An 18,074-nucleotide genomic window follows, 5' to 3' on the forward strand; every position below is an offset into this window, starting at 1 on the left:
ACACCTTGTTGACACGGCCGTGGAGTTTATCCTCATTTGTGCTGGCCTTGAGCTTTGAGAAGCTTATTTCCAGCCCAATACCGTATGCTAACACATATATATGGAACTTAAGAAAAAAAAAATGTCTTGAAGAACCTAGGGGTAAGACAGGAATAAAGACACAGATCTACCAGAGAACCGGCTTGAGGATATGGGGAGGGGGAAGGGTGAGCTGTGACAAAACGAGAGAGAGGCATGGACATATATACACTACCAAACGTAAGGTAGATAGCTAGTGGGAAGCAGCCGCATGGCACGGGGAGATCAGCTCGGTGCTTTGTGACCACCTGGAGGGGTGGGATAGGGAGGGTGGGAGGGAGGGAGACGCAAGAGGGAAGAGATATGGGAACATATGTATATGTATAACTGATTCACGTTATTATAAAGCAGAAACTAACACACAATTGTAAAGCAATTATACTCCAATAAAGATGTAAAAAAAAAAAAAAACCCTTTGAGAACCCTGGGTATCTGACCTCCTGAGTATTTGATTTCATTGCAGTTCGCTGGGCCCCTTGTCTGGGGTCAAGGCCCTCCAGAGTTCGACCCCAGGAGACCTTCCCACGCTGGTCTTGGGTGACAGAGAGCTCCGCCCAGGTAGGCGGGCCCCGGCTTTCTCTCCGCATCCAGTGTGAAGGCAGGTGTCCTGAAGCCCAGATGAAACCCCTGCCACCCCTTCCTTAGTGTCCAGCCCAGCACCCACCTGCCGCCAACTTCTGGGAACAGTCTTCTCACGGGACTCCGTCCCACGTGCTCACGTACAACAGTGGATCGAACCGTGCTCTGTCTTTCTTTGCATTCCCACCCCCACCTGGCGGAGGGCCCAGCGAATAAGGGAATTCCAATAAATAAGCAACTGATGGCACAGTTGCTAGGCAGCCCCTTGGACCAGCACTTGGTCGGCAGGCATCCCCATCCCAAGGCTTGGACCCTGGAGGTCAACTCCACCGTCCCCACCACCGGCCTGAACTTCTCTGTGTGATGCCCTCGACGTGGCTCGCCTGCCCTGAGCACCTCCACGGGTGTGAAACTTGCTACGTGTGGAGCAGCCCCTGCAGATTTTGGAGAGCTCCTGCCGAGAGAAAGTTCTCCCCGACCTCGAGCCCACTTTGCTCCTAACCTCCGCCTGCTGGGCAGCTCTGCCCTTGAAGGCCACACAGTAGGAGCTCACCCCATCTTCCTGGAGAGGACTTCCAGCCCCACAGCTCTCCTTCCTTCAGTGTAAACGTTTACATGCCTGGCCCCCCTGCCCTCACCTGGCTAGGTGAGCACCGCTGTCCACGTGGCTCAAATGAAGATGCTCGTCCAGGAGCACTTTGTCGCCTGTGGCCTGACTCGACAGAACAGAGCGGGTTATTGACCGCCACGTGCCATCCTGCAGCCTAAGAGCGAATTATCTTTCTGAAGGTGGTACCACACGGCTGGGTCCGTGATCCCCATCACCTAACACTCTCACCGCTTTGCCACCCTTGCTATTTAGCTCCAGCACTAGTAGAGTTGGAACTCTGGGAATTTCCCAAATTCCAATTTTTCAGAATTTCCCCTGCATCCCTTCAGGCACCCCTCAAGAGTGCATGAAGGTTTCTTCCTTTGTCCCAACCTCATGAGTTCTCATCTTTCCCTTTGTGATGGCATCCTGAATCCGTCCTCTCCTAGCTCTGTGTTACTCCACATTTAGGGGTGGGGTGACCACATCTCCCCAGGTCCTGACTCCCCAGGTGCTGGATTTGGGTACAAATACCGAGAATTGGGTCTCCATGGACTTCAACCAATGGACTGCTCTCTGTCTCATGAGAAGAAGCCTGGGACAGGTGAGGTTTTCCATCCCCCGTGCTCCAGCCGTCCATGGCGTGTCCATGTGGTGCTCTGTGATGCCGACGGAGCAGACTCACACACGGGTCAGGCGCCGGCTCCAGCCGGGACCCTCACCACAGATGGGGGCTTAAACAACAGAAATTTCTCTCTCCCAGTCCTGGGCTCGAGATCAAGGTGTAGGCAGGGCTGGCTCCTCCTGAGGCCTCTCTCCTTGGCATGTAGACAGCCATCTTCTTCCCGTGTCCACACATGGGGGTCCCTCTGTGTCTGTGTCCTGATCACCTCCTCTTATAAGGACACCAGTCACCCTAGATCAGGGCCCACCCATAGGCCTCATTGTACCTTAATTACCTCTTGTGAGGCCCCAGCTCCAAAATATAGTCACATTCTGAATCCTGCCTATTGGGGCTTCCGTGATTGAATTTAGGGGGACAGAGCTCAGCCCATAACAACTGGTAAAGACACATCGGTCATTCTTGAGAAACTGCCCACCTTATCCAAATGCACTGATCTGGGCTATCCTACAAACCACATGTATCTATTTTCTCCATAAATATATGTGTTTGTTCGAATTTGTTTTTTAAAAGAATGTGAGGAAAATCTAGATACAGTTTGTCCACAACCTTAACCTGATCAAATAATCCTTTTCTAAAAATCATTAGGTAGATTGAGTAGTTGATTAGATAATTACTTTTACACTTGTGATGGAAATCTGGCCTAACAAACACCAAGTTTAACCTATATATACGATGTGAAATGGAAAACTATTGTGTCCAGAAGAATAGCTTAATTTTCTACTAAATATAGGTACAGAGATTATTATAGCTATGCCCTTGCCAGGTACAAATGGCCCCAGGTTTTATGATAAAATACATTTTCCTATAAATCACATCAGACAAGTGGCTATGAGCCTGCGCTTCTGAGGTCAGGTTCTAGAATATTCTGGGCATCAGTAGTGGGAAAAAATAGAGAGAAATAAAGACTGTTTCTTAGATAGAATAAGGAAAGAAGGAAGGAAGGAAGGAAGGAAGGAAGGAAGGAAGGAAGGAAGGGAGAGAGAGGGAAAACCAGAGCTTTCAAAGGCTGAGGAGGACAAACAGGGACTTCAGGGCTCAGGAGATGCTTGGGCTGTGGCTTCCCTGCTGACCTGTGTCGTCTGCACGCAGCCGCTCGGCCACTGACGGAGAGGCCCTCTCCTTGGGGCTGCCTGCATGACTACGGGACTTAGAAAGCCTCGGGGGCTGGGACAAGCCTCTTCCTCATTCTGCTTTGCAGAATTTCGTCCCTAGTCGTTGGTTTTCTCACCTGAGAGAGACATTCCACTCAACATCCTGGCGGGAATTGTGCATCTGACCTCAGCCTTGGAGGGGACGCCCTGGGTGGCTGAGGAAACAGGCTTGTGTCCCCAGCTTAGGCTGAGGAAAGAAAAAAAAGAGGTGAAATCTCAGCTCGGGAGCTTGGATACTTTCCAGCAATGACTTGCAGAAATGAAGCTCACACAGATCTATACTACTCGCCCAGAAAGCCTAAAGGCACCTGCTCTGGCCCACATCTAGAATATCTGAGGCCAGCCCATCCTAGCAGAAGAGCCAGGCGTGGAAACCGCAGCTCCTGCTTTGTGCCGCTGGCCAGCATCCTCGACAGTGCTGGAAATGATGGATCCTGTCCTGTCTTTGCAGAACTCACAGCCGGGGCAGTGAGACAAATTAAATATCACGTTTGATTTACGTTTGGGTATGATGGTCGCACACAACTGATAAGGGATGTAGGGAAAGACCAGATTTGAGAGTAGGGTAAGTGTGGTCCAAGACCCGGCCAAGGGGTGGTGATCGAAAAATTGTTTCTTCCAATTTTTTCTAAGCAGACTCAATACTGTGAGTGTCCAAGGGGCTGAGTGTTCCAGGCGAGACCGGACAAGCAGATGTGTCAGGCGGCCCCCGTTTGGTCTCCTGTGACATTAAGATGAGACGAGCCTCCTTCCAGAGCTGAGTAAGCACAGATGACTGTCACCGGGGACAAGTCTGGGTCACCCACCAAGGGCCGAGGCATAACAGAGCACCCATGACATTGGTCCCGCTTTGAATGAGGTAGGGAACCCCAAAAGACACACGGCCTCACAGAACCAGATGTAGCATCATCTGAAAAGGAAAAGGAAAAGGAAAACCAGAATTTCTTCTTGAGAAATTAGTCCCAAAAGGGAGGGAAAATGGACTAAAATGCAAAAAGAGAAACCAGAATTAAGTCCTTTGAGGTTTTCATGAAAAAGTAAAGGGGACCGTGAAAAGTAACCATTTTAATACGACTTAAACGCTTTGTCGCAGCTCTTTCACGTGGACCACGCCATTGTGTCATCGGAGCCCCAGAGGGAGGCCAGACATCTACTCTCCATTTGGTAACTGAGGACAGCCTGACCTAGGTGACCAGGCTCAGCAAAAGCAGACCTACAGGATGGACCAGGATCCGGACTCAAAGGTCTTTCTAGAAAGATGTTAGACATGTTTTATAAGACAGAGAAAGAGCATAGAAACAAACTAAGCTTGAACTGTCCTTCGAATAGGGAAGAAAGGGCTTTACAGAGTATTTCACAAGATGATGTGCAAAGAGGTCAGAGAAAGATACCACCTGCAACTTGAAACCAGCTCCCCCCTTGCTTAGAAAGAGCAGGGGACTCAGCACTGGCCCTGCGGAGAAGACATCCATCCCCCCACCGCCTCCAAGTCCCAGAGAAACCAGAGTCCTGGGTAGAAAACCAGTAGCTGAATCCACCGTGGTTACTACGTCCCAGGTGCCCGGAGTTCTGCAAGCATTGTCTCGTTGAACTGTCACACAAATACGAGGGGCGCCACTTTACAGATGGTATCCGAGTTTTAGGCACGTTAAGCTGCCCACTGTCACACGGTCCTGAGACGTGGAGCTGGGCTTTGAACCCAGGCAGCTCCCGGGTGGAGGACGTCCCACCAGAGAGACTGGACGCCCGAGGGTCAAGCTGGGCCTGGGGAGAGGGTGTCAGGCCCCTCTCTAGCTTTCAGGTGTGATGACCAGCCAGGCTAAACAATAATAGAAGGTCACAGGTAACAACACGTGAATGTGGGGGATGAAAGGCTCCCACCAGCGGCCTCAACCCCAGGATCAAGTTCTCACGCGATACCTGGTCCTCGGCCAGAGTTCTGTGGGTGGATGGCCTTCCTGACTCCCCTTCGTCCTCCCCACCCGCATCCCCGCCTTCTGCCATGTCACCTTGAACTCCTGTCACTAAAGGGGATGAGTCTATCTCCCCATCTCTCGAGTCTGACATCAGCATCAGGACGTGCTTTGACGAATATAGTGGTTCTCAAAACGTGGCCCATGGATCCAGGAGGGTCCCCAGGTCCCCTTTAGGGGGTCAATGGTGTAAAACCCTTTTTCTAATAAATCTAAGATGTTTCGTGCCATTTTCACTGTCTTGAATTTTTGATATTGTGTAGCTGGCTTTGCGTCAGGGTTCCCGGGTCAGAATATCAAAAGAAGTGGGGACCCAGACTGACCCAGCGGCGGACGGACAGCTTCTTGACATCTAAGCCCTGAACGGTTTGAAACCTGCACCCCACCGCCGGGACGGAGGCCTAGATGAAAGCACCGCCATTCCACGGACTCACCTTTCCGACAGGTGTACCTGGTGCCCAGCCTTCACCTGAGCTGCTCAGTGGGTCCATCACAGCCACGCCCCCCACCCCCAGCAGCCAAGGGCAGGGAAGACGAGGGGAACCTTTACCTGTCTCCCCTTGGCTCCGCTGCTCTTGGTGACGAGACGCCATCCTGCGAGCGGCTCAGGACCACTCAGGACACCCGGGGCACCGTGCTGCCTGTGTTCCCTGTTCCTCAGCAGCCCCTCCCGCCTGCCGGCCGAGGGGCTGCTCTGTCTCTGGACACAGCGGGCAGCACCGACAGGAAGGCCTGCTCGGCCCCTCGCAACCCAGTGCTCCGATGCAGAGAGCCACCCCCCCTGAGAGCTCCCCCGCCCAGGTGGAGCGACCCTCAGAGGAGCAAAGGCCCAGCACGCTGCATGGGAGGACATCACTGGTGGGCGGGGGGAGGTGGGCACCCGGAGGGATGGCCGGAGCTCAGGACCCCCTCCAAGGGCAGGCCCAGAGGGGCTCCCCAGGGGAGCGCCCAGGCGCTGGTGCAGCGGGCTTCTGAGTTTCCAAGGACAGCTTGTGGGAGCAAAGGGCAAAGTCATAAGCAGAGGGCCAGCAGACTAAGGCCCCCCGCACCTGTCTGCCAGGTGATTAAGGATATCAGCGCTCAACTCTAATGTAGAAGTTGCTCATCTAAATCACCCACGATCCGGGTAGTTCATAAGTATGTGGCTCAGATAAGGCACCCACGGGTCCGCGTGGAGAAGAGGGGAGCCGAGGTATGTTTAAGGACTTTCACGGCTGTGACGTGCATGTACTTGCCTGGACAAGTCCACATTCACAAACACGTCAACTGACCGCACCGCAGCTAGCCACCTGTCGCTCAGCTGCCTTTGGTCACTACCAAGGTCACCTGTCCTGTGGCATGAAGAGGGTTGCAACCAGACCCACGGGTTCAGGCAGGCTGGAGTCCCCAGGCCACTAAGTAAGTCTGTGTGGACTGCAGCCCCTCCCAGCGTCCACAAGGGCTGACGGGGGCGGCCAGCCACGCGGGGCCACAGCCGGGAGTGTGAGATGCAGACCTGGGTCCACTGTAGCCCAAGCCTCTGGCAAGGCAAAGCCCCAGGTCAAGTCAGGGCCAAGCCCCTGGTCAGCAGGAGGCCCAGCAGCTGCACAGACCTCACCTATGGGAACGGAGGTCCTGGGACAGGCTGGACACCAGGAAACCGGGCACCAGCGTGGGCGCAGGAGCCCCGGCTGCCTGTTAACCAGCTCTGGCTGCAGGGGCCCTTCTCGGCAAGGCCGCTCACAGATGCACTGCTGGCAGGACGGATCCCCGGGTGACCGGCCCTTTCTGCCCCCTCCCGCTGTCCCACAGGTCCCTGGGCTGCCTGCCACAGCTGCTCTGGTCCAAACTCTTCCCACCTCGGTTTACCCATTTCCCCTTCTCTCCCCAGTCTCTCTCTAAGATGTCTGAAGAGAAATTATCCAGTAAATATTTGTGAACAGAGCACTGTTCTGGGTACTGGGATACAACCGTGACCAAAACAGATAAAATCCTTGCCAGCCTGGAGCGTCCATGCTAGTGAGAGGTGGAAGATAAACACTGACGAAGAGGCCGTGTGGTCCGTGGGGGACGCCAGGAGCGCAGAGGAGGTAGGACGGGAGGTGAAGGGCTGGCCTCTCACTGCGAGGCCTGCACAGAGTCTCGAGGAAGGAGGCTAGGAGGTCAGGAAGCAGACAACACCTGAGACCCGCTTCCCAGGAGGAGGACACAGCACGTGCAAAGGCCCCGGGGCCAGAACGTGCCAGTTTGGCCAAGATACTGAGAAGGACATTGTGGCTGGATGGAGGGAAGAGGATGGAACGGGTGTGGACAGAGAAGGGGGTGGGCCATGCAGGGTCTGAAGGTCACTGTGGGGACTTCTGCTTTGACCCTGAGTGAGATGGGAGCCTCTGGAGGGTTCTGGGGCTGGGAGAGACCTGGGACTGGGGTTGTAACAGGATCACTCTGGTGGCTGTGCTGGGAGAGCCTGCAAGGGGCACTTCCTCACCTGGGGCACTTTCTCCATCAAGATCACTGCCAAGGCCCCTTAGCCTCCTAGATCTTACAGCTGTTGCTACCAGCAGTCCCTCCTCAGCAGGAGGGCGTGATGGGTGACACCTGAGGGCGTCAGTCTCCTGCACTCACCCTGCACGGGGAGAGGCCCATGGGGACAAGGCAGCGATTTAGGTTCCAGGGGTGAAACACCAAGCCCTGGAGCACCTGGGACCCCAGTCAGACGTGAGCGTGTGCATGCCTGTGTGAGTGCACGTGTGTGTGTGTGAGTGTGTGCGAAGAGAGCTGCCCACCTCCTGCTCCGGGATCTGCAGGTCCCCCTCCCTGTGGCTTTGCTGTGTGACCTGACACAGGCTCCAGCCGCCTCTGATGTGTGGGTACCCTCAGACACCAGCGGGGCGTCCAGACGTGAGCAAGGCAGGAACTCCACTCTTCTTGGCCAGTGGGAGGCTCCCCAGGTCACCTGTGCACTGGGGCCAGTCCCGGGCCAGACACAGAGCTTTCCTCCCAGCCTCCATCCTGCACCCGGCCAGGTGCCCGTCCTGGCCCACCTATCCCCAAGCCAACCTGCACGGGGCCACCCCCCGGACTGTCCTGGCCCATAGCTGCAAGGCCCAGGCAGTGGGCGCCCACCGGGTGGCGTCGGGCAAGGACCCTGAAGCCCCGGCTGCCTTCAGCCGTCTCCTCACCAGCCCCAGGACACAGTCGCTCCTGCTGACCCTACAGCACGACACGTGGCCGAGCCGCCGAGGGTCCCGCCCCGACTGCCTGTGCTTCCCGAAAAGGGAAGGGACGGGGCAGCCACCTGCAGCCTCCCGCTTGCTCCCTTGGCTCCCACCCTGACTCAGCCAAGCCTCAGTCATCTCACCCGTAAACTGGGCGTTGAGAACGGGACCCGCCCACCCGGAAGTGCGCTGGAGGTTAGATGAGCGAACGTGTGTAGACCACTTAGGAGAGAGCGCGGCAGGCACCAGTCCTGCCGTACCAGCGTCTCTGCCGTCATTATTGTCATTAGCCGTCACTCAGGAAGAAGCCTGCAGAGACTGGATGGAGGTGGCGGTGGCCGTGGCATCAGGGGACACGGGAGGGAGCCTTCGGAACAGCAGAGAGCCGAGGGTGTTACCTGCAGTGGGAGTGGGACCCCGGAAAGTAGCAAGGCAGGAGGACCCCTGGAAGGAGATGCAGTCCACGGTGGGAGCCCACAGGGGCCACGGTGAGGGTGCCTCCAGGACCCCCAGCTCCTCCTCTCGCGAGCTGTGCCACCGTGAGCAGGCCCCGAACTGGTGTCCCCGAGAAGGCCTGGCCATCACAGCTCTGCCCCCCAGCTGCCTGGGCATCAGGGAGGCCTCTGGTCCCTCCAAGCTCAGTGCCGGCAGGACGCACAGCCCGCCCACACGAGGCCACCCCAAGCTGTGATTTGAGAGCAACTAGCGGCCCGCTGGGCCCTTCATCCCCTTCATCCTCTCTATCTTTTTTTTTTTTTGCGGTATGCGGGCCTCTCAGTGTTGTGGCCTCTCCCGTTGTGGAGCACAGGCTCCAGACGCGCAGGCTCAGCGGCCATGGCTCACGGGCCCAGCCACTCCGTGGCACGTGGGATCTTCCCAGGCCGGGGCACGAACCCGCGTCCCCTGCATCGGCAGGCAGACTCTCAACCACTGCGCCACCAGGGAAGCCCGTCCTCTCTATCTTTAAAATCCCACCATTATAGCTTTATTCCTTTAGACCCACCTGAACAATTTGTCAGGTTGCCTAAACGTCCCTAAATGCATCCAACATTGAACCCGGCACAGCCCCCCAAGCCCCTGGTCTCCCACCTGCCCCTGGTCCCTTACCCTGCTTGGACGCACCACCACCTACCCTGTGGTCCAGCTGGAAGCTCTTTCCCCGCTGCCTCCTGCCCCCAATCCATCCAGCTCAGCCAATCTCACCCCCACCTGGACCCAGGGTGTCCCCTCTCATCAGAGACCCCCAAGAAACCTTTTCCTGTTGTCTTAGCCCACACACACTGGCATTTGTCCCAAGCCCAGAAAAAGCAGAGAAGACTGTGTGGGTTTCCCACTCACACCGTCCCGAGTTCCCAGCTGTCAGGTTACCGGGCAAGCAGAGGGTCGGGCTCCAGCCTGTACGTCCACCCTCCCGGCAACACCCAACCCCCAGAACCCTCCAGGCTGGTAATCTTGGGTGGGGCTCGCGGTGTTAGCCCTCTGCCCACCCACACAGCTTCTCTCTTCTCCCCCTCAACCTCGAGACTCAGAAACCCTTTCTCAACCAAACCTCGTCCACATTAAGCGGCACCTGCTCCTAGGGGTGCCCTGGGAGAAACACCACACTTACCACCTCGACTCTGTTCACGTGTCTCCCTCCATGGCCCTTCTAGTCCTACGACTCAGAGGTCAGGGCTGAGGTTTCCATATCCCAGTTCGTACAGCCTAGCAGCCCTCGGTTGATATTTACTGGATGAATCAGGGGGAATGTGAGCTGGAGCTCATTCATACTAGCATGTAGATGACTGATACCCGTCCTTTCCTGAGAAACGCTCCTGATATGAAGGAGGAGGGGGAAAACCCCAGCGTGGCGTGCGAGCGGCGGGCAGGGAGCAGCCCCACCCAGAGAGGGACGGCGAGGCCAGCTTCATTCTGGCGCCCCAAGCAGCTCAGTCAGTGCAGGGGATTATGGACACTTCCGGAGCGGGTGGGGAAGCTGGGCAGCTTGAGAAGTCAGACTGTCTAAGTACAGAAGTCCAGATGTGTCGGGGAGATTCTCACTGCTGCCTGGACCGGCCTCCCGAGACAGTGGCACCCGGTGACCCTGGCAATTCACGCAGACTAATTCACAAAGAGCAGTGAACTTACAGAACTATCTGCTTAAACTGTTCTGATTGCTGTGAGCATGAAAGTACAACTCAGAGGCTGAGCCTGTGCTGCTCTCCCCGGAAGGATGGGGACCCACCTGGGAGGTCACAGCCTCGATCCCTCCTGTGGAGACAGGACAGGAAGAAATCAGCCTGTCCCCCTCCTCACGCTGGGCAGACCTCAAGCCCTGGGCTCCAGACGGTTTGTTTCCTTGCTGTCCAGTCCTGTCCACCTGTAGGCAGGGCCTGTGCCCAGAGCTCACCGGCCAGCACCCCCCCAGCCCCCGCCAACCCCGACTCAGGCTCTGCTGCCCAAAGGCCAGTCCAGGAGGCGCCCTGCTCCTTCCTCGCTTCACAGCTCTGGGCACGAGGCTCTTTCTGGTCGTCTTCCCTCCGTCCTTGCAGCACCATCTTCCCTCCTGCCGGTCCCCGCTCCCCAGGCGTCTGTCCCCACCTCCTCACAGACCCCACCGCAGCATCCGTGTGCCCTGCCTCCCCGCCCTAAGAGGCCTTCCCCCAAGTAGTCACGGTGCTCCCGGGAGCCCAGTGTTCTAGAGTCTGGGGGACTGCATGGAGATGGCGGTAAGAGCGTTGTTCTTGGAAGCTGGGCTGTCCCTCTGTGAGCTGGAATTCTACAACCGCGGGATGCCAGAAGGACAGACGGATACAGATGACACGTCGTTGAACAGGACAGTCAGATACCATGAGGCCGTCTGCGAGGTGTGGCGGTCACTTGGCAAAATCATACTTTGTTTACCTCTAGTCACGTAATAAAATTCATCAAAATGCACTAAACTGCAGACAACTGTGCTACTTAAAACTGTTTCCAATAAACCAGAATTACGATAGAGCTGAATGTTGCATGGTATTCAATCTGGTCAAAATCAGTCAAGTCCAGTGAAACTTCTGATGAGGGGGAAAGAGAAGGAGGCTATGGAAGGTACAATAGAGTCTAATAAAGCAGAGATGTCACAATGGGGGAAGCCACAGACGCTGGAATGTATTTTTCTCAAAGCCGGGTTAGGAAAGGATTCGAACGCAGGCGCACACGTGCACACACACACGGGCAGTCTCTTCACACCGCCCCTTGGTGACTGTCCCCTGACATGAAAACACTACTTGGCACATTTAACCCCTCCCCAGTTATGGGGCAATAAGTCCCTGGAAATTAAAATTCGCACAGCAGATAAATGAACGTCTGCCAATTATCTTATTTACTTAACGAGACAAGCTCCCTCTTTTACGGAAATGGCCGTCTACGGATGAGCCATAACGATCTGTGTGGCTTTCCTGGGGGGATGGGGAGAATAATACAGTCCCTGGGTGATCTCAGGGAACGCCCTGGGTCTGGGTGATGCCCTGAGGCGTTTGAAATGGGAGAGCCCTCAGGAAGACAAGGGGTGTGCTTAGGGGTAGGGCTGCTGAGATGGGAGGGGTAAAAACAGGGGCCCCCAGGGCTTCCCTGGTGGCGCAGTGGTTGGGAGTCTGCCTGCCAATGCAGGGGACACGGGTTCGAGCCCTGGTCTGGGAGGATCCCACATGCCGCAGAGCAACTGGGCCCGTGAGCCACAACTACTGAGCCTGCGCGTCTGGAGCCTGTGCTCCGCAACAAGAGAGGCTGTGATAGTGAGAGGCCCGACCACCGCGATGAAGAGCGGCCCCCGTTTGCCACAACTAGAGAAAGCCCTCGCACAGAAACGAAGACGCAACACAGCAAAAATAAATAAATTAATTAATAAACTCCCACCCCCAACATCTAAAAAAAAAACAAAAAAACAGGGTCCCCCAGATGAGGCAGAGCCCATCCCGTCAGGTCCCTCCCAGTGAGACGCTGTCCTTTCAGTTCCACCAGAACTGCCCTCCTACAGGGACGGCCTTGTTCAGCCCGAGAGCACTGATCTCCCAAGCACGGATCTCCCACCGGTCAGTGGCACCTTCCTGAGGCCAGCGGGGCTGGTGGCCAGCTCTGGGTGTGAGACGCAGAGGCTGTGGTAGGAGCCGGGGCTACTGGCTGGCCACCAGGACCTGGAAGAGGTGAGGAAATTCACCACCCAGCCCGGCCAGCCTGCACCCCCGTCCCTGAGGTCGACGTCACCAGAGCTCTGCCAGGCATGGCTGAGGCCCTGAGAGCCCCACCCCCTTAATAGCAGGAAGGAGGTTTGCTGTGTGCCCAAGGTCCAGTGCAATTACTCCCACTGAGATGCCAGTGTTTACATGCTGCGTGGTGCTGTAACTCAGTGGGTATTCACGCCTGGCTCACCTCCAGGGGAAGATTGTTTGTGTTTAGAAAGTGCCCGTGATTCCCCTGTTTGAAGGTGGATGAGTGGAAATCATCAGTTGTATTGGAAGATAAGCCGGCCACGTAGGGAACCCTCGGCTTTGACTAAACGTGGTGGCCGCCCTCCTTCCAAGCCAGGACCAGACACGCTGCACTGCTCTGGCCGTGTCACCCCACCCTCTGCTCTGCGCTGTGCAATTCTGACCACTCGTGTCACACTGACCACACTCTGTCCCTCTTCTCTCAAGAGACCGTCTGCAATGAAAGGAGAAGAACCGGGCCCGGGGTCAGGGTCCTCACCCTGTGTGACCAGGCGTCCCCGCCCCTCCGCCTGCGTCTGTGCAGAGTCCCCAGGATGCCCAGAGGAGGCCAGCTGTATGCAGATGCGTGAGGGCCGCCAGCCAGGCGGTGTGGGCTGGTCCACGGCGGCCCTAGGCGCCGTCAGCTGCGGGATGACTACGCACCTGACCCCCTCTCTCTCTTCCTCTCCCTCCTGGAACACGTTTGACCGCGTCTGGAAAGGTTTGAATCCCATCTGTAAACCCTCCACACGGCTACATCCCCGCGGCAGGTTCCCGTCCTGTGGTTGCCGCAGGCAGTGGGCACCACACCTGGGGCCTGAGCAGTAGAGATGCAGGGCCGAGCTCCCCGCAAGACTCTGGGCAGAATTTCCTCACCTCTTGCAGCTCCTGGGGTGCCGCCGGCCTGTGCCTTCCCGGATCTCCGCCCTGGTGTCACACGGCCTTCTCCTCTCCCTACGAGGCGTCATCCTAACTTCCTGATGACATCTGCAAACACCCTATTTCCAAACAAGGTCACGTTCACGGGAACCGGGGGTTAGGACGTCAACATAGCTTTGGGAGGACACAGCTCAACCCACTACACCGAGGAATGACTCCGGGGGCACCTGGGTTCCCACCCTGCAGCCCCATCACGGGTAACGGCAGCTCTGGGGGAGGGACAAGTGGTCCCCTTGCTTCGCTCCAAGCAGGAGGAAGCAGCGGTGACAGCAGCTCGTCCAGGGGCTCAGTTTCCTCATTTGTCCCCCATGTGTTTTCCCCTGTAAACGACAGAGGGATGATGAGAAGCAAACGAAGTAATTCTGGAAAAGGAAGCACAAAACTCCAGGTCAGTAACTTGTGAGGGGCCGGTCGGAGGGACCTGGCAGGTGTCCTTGCAGCTGTGGCCAGATGTGGACGTGGGGAGGAGAGTGGGAGAGGCCGTGTCCCACTGCCCCCCGCCCAGGACTCCCCACCCAAAGGTCCAACACTTCTCGGACAGGGTTCCAGCACATTCCACGGCCCGGAGGCTGGTCTCACTGAAAAGAAAATATACCCTGACTGACAACCTGAGTTTTGTGTGTACAGCTTCTTACAGGGGAAGTCATGCCATCCCTGGCCTGACAGTTCCCGAGTGGGCATGGAGCGTGGCGTCCGATGCCCATGTGGGCCTGCAGGGGGACGTACACCTCCCAGCACAGGGCCTGGGCCCGGGGCTAGTAAGGGTCCCTGAGTACCACCTGCTGGCTCGAGCAAGGCAGACGGAGGCAAAGGAAATGTGTGGGAAGAGTGTGGCCTCTTCACTGGCCATGGTTGCACATCTAGACATGTGCTAGTTACACAGCCAAGTCCTAAAGTGGAAGGATCCTGTTCTCAAATTAAAGTAACTCTTCCACGACTAAGGACCCTCATCAGGCCGGTCAGACACGCTGGATGGAAGGCCACGGGGGCACCTGGCGCCTTTGAAGCAAACCGTCAGCAAGATGCGGGCCCTTCGGCCGGCACACCCTGCGGGCGCACCCGAGGAGAAAGTTGGGGGCTGCTGCACAGAGGTGGGAGGTCCAGCCCAGGGCCAGATAGGGGGCCAGGGGGCCAAATAGGGGGCTGAACCTCGACCCTCTCCGTCCCCGTCGGAGCAGCGAGGGGGCTCAGTGATGGTGAAAATGTCCTGGCTCTGAGACGTGCGTGAGTCTATGGTCTCCGCCAGAGAGGAGCGCAGCGGTCAGCCCTCAGCCCCTCGTCCAGGCAGAGGTCTCGGACCACACACGTGGAGTCTTCCTTACATGGCACCGTGAACGGGGAGGTGGCATCCGCGTGCCGGGGACTGTGGGCTATACAATCGCACTGGAAGCAAGTGTTTATTCCAGTAACACCTGCCACTGGCCTACAGTGCAGATAAGACTAGTGTGACACGCTGCAGATAAATGCAGTCACGTGTCACCTGTCGCCCTAGACCCTGTCCACACACAGGCCCTGCCGCCCCAGGCTGCAGGTGGAGCCCATCTGCCCCCTCCCCTGGCCTCCCAGCTGGAACCCCTATGCGGGCCTGAAACCCTCTGCAGCTCCCCCCAACAGCTGGCTGCTGAGGAAGATCAGAGGGGAACATACAGGGGAAAGAGCCGGGAAGCTGGGTGCAGCCCTGGGGGGAAGAGGGGAGGAGACGGGCGGACTCAGCCTGGCGTCACGGTGCGCACCCAGAGGGCCCTCTGGCTAGCCGCTCTCCTCCCCTGCTCAGCCAGCTCTGATTGCTTACTTTTTTAAAAAAGAAGTGCTTTAATATTTTAACTAGCTAAAGGTCTTTAAAAGACACAATTGTTGATAGTGGTACATCCACGTAACATAATACCAGGGAATAACCAAACCCTGTCATTTTGCGTGAAATCTGAACGGGGGATTGCAGGACAATGGACGTTGTAGATTTTGCTATTTATGCTAAGTAATAGTTTATTTATATATAAATATACAATTAAATGTTATATATGTCTATATACATATACATACATGTGTATGTACGTGCACGTGTGGTACGTACGTGCATGTCTTTGTGAATCCACTGCAAGTTCCAGGATGGAGAGGTCCGAGCTCTGTGAGATGGGAGCGGAGCGAGGGAAAGTTTCCACTTCTATGCCCCGTACTTTTTTTTTTTTTTTGAAGAAAATAGATTTACTAGTTAACTTATAAAGAGATTAAAGAGCTGAAAACAAGTATTAAAAAGAAATTTGTGCCTTTATTAGAATGGTGTTAGGCTTTCAATATACCAATTTGGGTAATGAAATTATTCATTTTTTAATAAGAAATGACACTACAGAACTGCAATACTGGTCAAACAGTCTTGTCTTTACTTCTCCTTTAAAGCGAGAAACAGAACGCGAGTGATCAGAAAGCACTAGCAGGCATCAGTTAATCCAAGATACTAGCTTCTTAGTTCCGAAGGCACTTGCAGAGAAAACCATTGCGGGGCACAGGGTATGGGAGCACTTCCAATGACTGGAGTCCCGTGAGTGTGTGTGCACGCCAACCCTCATAGGCTATTTTTTGTATTTATCCTTTACTTGGTCACTTTTCTCCCCACAAATACTAGTTTTTCTTTGACTTTTTTTCCTCATAGTATAAAAAGTATGAAATATAAACAAGCTCTCGCACTGCACACTTCAGAGCGTACAATTCAAGCATTACAGAGCTATCGACATACCGATGAATCCCATCAAATCTTGGGTAATTCAATAATATACAAAATACCAGGGCACAGAAAGAACTAAAACCCACGTCTTTTTGATACACAGAAGATTCAAATATTCAATCTAAAGAAAAACACTTAATCATTTTGGCTCTCCTCTACATTCGCATGTCGATATGCTTATTAAAATATTCCTGTCTAATTATGTTTCGTCTTACTATTTCAAGTTAGGTTTACAACCTCAAAACCAGCCATCCAGACAAAACAGGGAATCAGAAAGATTACTTCTTCCCCACCTCCCTAACCCCAATAACGATGAAGCCAATTCTACGACATGACTCCAAACACTGGATTGTGATGACAAATGCTGGGTCTAATTTCTTGCTAATCCTTTTCGGTGTGGCATACTTGGTAGAACTCAGGTGTGGAAGCCAGCATGGATCCTCCAAACCAAACTGCATATCGCTGCATGTGGTGTGTAATGACTCGTACGTCAATAGGTTTTGGCTTCAATCTACCACCACTCAACTCCTCACTTAATTTCAGCCTGGCATCTACAGTTCTTTTCAAATCTCTTTGCAAGCGGCGTCCGAAGTCCCTGAACATCGCGGAACCTCCAGAGAGGACAATATCTTGTAGAGAGGACGTCTGACATCAATAGGACAATTCTGAATTATTTCATCTACAGCTTCTGAGATAGGCTGAGGAAAGTCTGGATTTGCAAACTCTGGATGAAAAGAAATTTCAGGTCCCAAGAACCTCTCATATCCAACATCGATGGAAAATTCTCTCTTGGAGATAGCATTGATTCCAGTATACTGTTTAATCCACTTTGATCCATCTGTATCATGCTTAAATTCTCTTACTAAATCTGGTCAGACACAACTATAGCGCTTCTGTGCTGCCTTAGCACTTTCCAAGGATTGCTCTGAAGGAATTCCTACTTCTCGATCTCTCAGCAGTTGCTGAATAAAATAGGCTAGATCTCGTCCTGCGATTGGAATGTGCTTAATATAGCTGCCAATCACATACCCTTCAGCCACAGGGATGACATGAGTGACACCGTCTCCACTGTCTGTTACCGTACCGGTCAACGTCCGTTCTCCTACGTGTCTGGAGGTCCCGGATGCAGCTACGGCAAGAACAGCCTATACGGCAATGTACTAGCCTGGAACACTGAAGGACTCAAACGGTATTTCACAGTATCCTCCCTGTTTTCTGGAGCACTCAGTGGAGGTTCAGTCAAAAGAAGATAATGGCCTTCAGGTTCCGCCCTTAAATATTTCAAGATCACTTGCCCCGTAAACCTTTCCATCAAGTCCCAATCTTCAACGATACCATGGAGGACTGGCCGCCTTGTTGCATATGTAGGTTGTCCTGTTGCCTCATCACCAATGAAGAAGTCTAGGTCATCAACACCTTCCATCACCCTCCTCTGAGCTCGATCACCCACTTCTGCTGACTCCTTAATAACGATACAGGAAGGGATGATAACCTGTGGCTCCCTATTTCCGGCATATCCTAGTTTTGTACATCCCGTACCACGGTCCACCCCACGGGCCGCCAGCCGTCCGACCATCTGCCTCCTTGCCTGCGGCTGCCACCGTCGCTCCGTGCCAGCTGGGGCCAGGGATGGGCGGCGAGAGGTAGATGCTACCTGACCAGCCTCGGCCGGGCTGCCCTCTCCGTCGCGGGGGAGCCGGGAAGACAAAGCAGTAGTGAGAGAGCAGCAGCCTCCGTCAGCGGCTACCACGTCCTCAAGCCTGGCAGGCAGTCCCCGTGCTGCCCCCCGCGGCCTCCTCCCCCCTCTCTCCCCGCTCCTCACTCCTGTCCCCACCCTACAACTTCTTCCCCTCCCGTAGCCTTTCCCCGGGAAGCCAAGGTGGCCTTCAATGGCGACGCCCTGGCCAGGCCAGCTATCCCCTGTACTTCTGCAGGGACCTTGGTTCTTTACTATGAGAA

At 55.0% G+C, this 18,074-nt stretch overlaps 1 pseudogene across 1 annotated transcript; it reads right to left on the reverse strand.

Annotated features, from left to right (window-relative positions):
- Positions 1-16,439: 16,439 nt before the first annotated feature.
- LOC309827601 (actin-related protein 3-like) lies at positions 16,440-17,427 on the reverse strand (annotated as a pseudogene). Its single transcript has 2 exons — positions 16,727-17,427; positions 16,440-16,529 (listed from the first exon to the last, which is right to left on the reverse strand). The product of its transcript is annotated as an actin-related protein 3-like (transcript).
- Positions 17,428-18,074: the final 647 nt, after the last annotated feature.

This window comes from Grampus griseus (genome assembly GCF_964374135.1).
Source record: "Grampus griseus genome assembly, chromosome: 9".
Taxonomy (NCBI): Eukaryota; Metazoa; Chordata; class Mammalia; order Artiodactyla; family Delphinidae; genus Grampus; species Grampus griseus.